Source organism: Sinocyclocheilus anshuiensis, unplaced genomic scaffold (genome assembly GCF_001515605.1).
Source record: "Sinocyclocheilus anshuiensis isolate Anshui unplaced genomic scaffold, SAMN03320099.WGS_v1.1 scaffold1742, whole genome shotgun sequence".
Taxonomy (NCBI): Eukaryota; Metazoa; Chordata; class Actinopteri; order Cypriniformes; family Cyprinidae; genus Sinocyclocheilus; species Sinocyclocheilus anshuiensis.
The window spans coordinates 1-3,178 of NW_015544211.1; the positions used below are offsets into that span (position 1 = coordinate 1).

Sequence of the window (3,178 nt, forward strand, 5' to 3'; positions counted from 1 at the left end):
GATTGTCTGATTCGGTCTGATATCCTACAGTACTCAGGCTCAATTGCAAATAAATTACACTACAAAAATGAATAATGTATACAACTTTCACAAAGCTATCACAAAAATAAACTACATAAATTAGGTTGTTTCATTGACAATGTGACATTTAAAAAAAGATATTGAAAAATTGTAATGTACCCATTTTTTCCACTGCTTTCTCTTGCCTAATAAATAATGTATTTGTTAAGCATTCTCTCAAAAAGAGAAAACAGTCTCTCCATTCTCTCCTTGCTCTCCCTGTGCTCTTCTCTCCTCTGTCTCTCTCTGGAGTTTGATGTCCTCCCTGAGTAGCTCCACCAGCTTCCACTCACTCCCTCACCTGTCCCAGGACACTTGCAATCCTAAGGCATCCACCAGCTTCCACTCACTCCCTCACCTGTCCGAGGACACTTGCAATCCTAAGGCAGAGCAAATAAACCATGCCTGATAACAACAACAGCACAATCAATTTCAGCAAGTCTTTCCCCAGCAGGCTCATTCTCTCCAGAATAGTCCTAAAACAAGAGAAAATGGATACACTTATGGAAAATATAAAGAGAGGTTTGCAATCTTAACATTAGAAAATATGACACAGCAGGACATGCATACAAAATACTTAAGTGCTAAAGTTTGGTTAAAACATTTGTAGACATGACAGCACTACAAAAACACAACAAAAAGAAAGGCTATTGCCTTATATAGTGGTTGTCTTATTGTTTGTTGGCTTTTTTTTTTTTTTTAAACCCTGGCTTTTAATACTTGTTTCGCTAGGTATTTGAGTAAATGAAAACACAATACTTACATTTCAATGTGAATTACCCCACAGAACTGTCATCCTCCATGTTCTTTGAATATAAATTCCATCATCTGCACGCAAGTGATTCTGGGATATGGTAGGGTGCGAAGTGTCCATCAGATGTACATCTGTACATCTGATGTACATCATAATTTTCCCGGGAAACGGAGGGTGCATTTGAAGTTGCTTTAGAAATACGTCAGCCTTCGTCACGCCGCGGTGACGCAAATCGGCCTTGGGCTGCGTTCCAGTTCACTTTTAGACATGCACTCGCGAACTTCCCTACGCACTTACCCTCGGGGGAATCCCCACCGCCATTTTGAAGTGCGTTCCACTTCGTCAAGTGGACGAGGGAAGTTTACATGGACATATCCTCGACCCCTCAATTTTGACCGATGGAGCGAGTCTGCTTCATATGCACACTTCAGGCCACTCCATAGACCACAATGCAACATGACTATGACGTCATCGCATATTGCGTTTAATTTATCCCCACCCGAAACAACTCTATAATATATGAATGAATTTTTTTTTACATTTATAACAGCCCAAGCATATCTATATACATATAGAATGCTGCACCAAACAAATTCGTAAGGGGAAACATGTAAACAATAAACCAACTCCATAGCGGATTCTAAGTGATCAAGTGCTTAGGTTGTTCCAGTTCAGCACATTCCAAGGGTTCCGCCAGTAGTGGGCACTCGTGCAACGTAATCAATGACGTACATCTGAGTAAACGAGACGGAGGGAAGTTTGCGAGTGAAGGGCATAAAAAAATGGACTGGAACGCAGCCTTGGAATGCGGTCTTTGTAGGGTGCATTCTTGAATTGGGACAGCCTTCGTCGCACCGCTGTGACACAATTGCACTTCAAATGCGCACTTCGGTGTCCGTGCACTTGACTTTGGGACACAGCTTATGTCATGGGGACTCAAATGGCAGCAAGTGCTAGGAATGAGCATAGTTGCATGAGCAATTTATTTGCTTGTTTTTAGGTTAATACCATATATTCCTTGATATAAAGATGCTTGCACTTGCAACTTGCTTTGTTAGGATGAATAAGCAATGGTTGTGAAATTAGGCTTATGAGTTTGATGCTATGTAATCAACCACGAAGGTTAACAAGAGGGTACGCAGGGGGCAAGAGAGCATGTTTCAACAACAAGCGGACAGTAGGCGCGTTTCCATTACAGATTTGTGCAAAACTTTGGCGATATTTTATAAATGTCGATAAAAAAGTATTGCGAAATGATGGCGTTTCCATTAAATGATGTTTTATTAACAAGGTTCGGGAGGAGCACGATCAGATAATCAATCAGTCTGGCCCAGGTGGAGCCCGTCAGCTAATCACCTTAACAAGCACATACGTGTATATATACAGCCAACTTCTTTCGTGGAACTGAGGTTTTTCCAGCATTCGGTTTTGCTCCTTTAGCCATTATATCACAGACTCAACTTTTTCCGTACGACGACGAGACCTGTACTGGGGATCTTTCATATCCTCCGTCGCAATCTGCCGGCCCTAGGCTCACTCCTTTTCCGCTAGTCACCGCCGCCGAGCTTCATCGCGGTCGTCGCTCTGCTCGACCAGGTACACGCTCTCCACAACACCGAGGCTTTACCTCGCCTCCACCGGCGAGACTTCCAACTTCCCCGACATCCTCGTATCATTCGGCCATGTCAATATATCCTCCGATCGGAAAGTGGATCGTATTTAAGGCGGAAGCAAACGCTGAATTTTTTTCCCGACGAACCATTTTCACGGAGGGTAAACAAAGCTGATCTGTACGATCTATTCTTCATCCTGCAAATCAGCCAAGGCGGCCAATAGATCGAGCAAAGCCTCGAACTCGCCCACTCAACACTATCATTGTCCCACACAAGGCTCGGCTCTCCTCGAGCGTTGGGTCACAGCGGCAGGTCTTAAACGAGCCTGAGCCTTGCCCCAGTTCTCACCGCAGCAAAACCTCATTCGCTTCCCGCTTCGGCTCAACTTTTCACCGAGGCTCTTCCGGCGTCTCCAGCTACCGTAGCACACTAGCGTGAGGCTGCCTCTGCAAGCTGTGCAGCATTTTTCCCCCGAATATCACAAGCCCCTGTGGCCTACAGCTACAGCATCTGAAACAAGTGCAAAGCTGCTTACGCTTGCAACACATGCCCTCACATCTCAGTCTTTCCTCCTGTCACTTCTAATCCTTTTCCTTTTCAGTGGCCTCCAGCTTTTATAGCACACACTAGCATGAGGCTGCCTCTGCAAGCTGTGCAGGCTGCACAGGCTCTCCAGTATTTTCCCCCCGAATATCACAAGCCCCAGGGCCTACAGCTACAGCAGCTGAAACAAGCACAAAGCTGCTTACGC

At 44.8% G+C, this 3,178-nt stretch overlaps 1 long non-coding RNA gene across 1 annotated transcript; it reads right to left on the bottom strand.

The window, feature by feature from the left end:
* Nucleotides 1-497: 497 nt before the first annotated feature.
* Nucleotides 498-902, bottom strand: LOC107697064 (uncharacterized). The gene is made up of 2 exons (XR_001635154.1): nucleotides 824-902; nucleotides 498-536 (listed from the first exon to the last, which is right to left on the bottom strand). It is a non-coding gene; the product is annotated as an uncharacterized LOC107697064 (long non-coding RNA).
* Nucleotides 903-3,178: the final 2,276 nt, after the last annotated feature.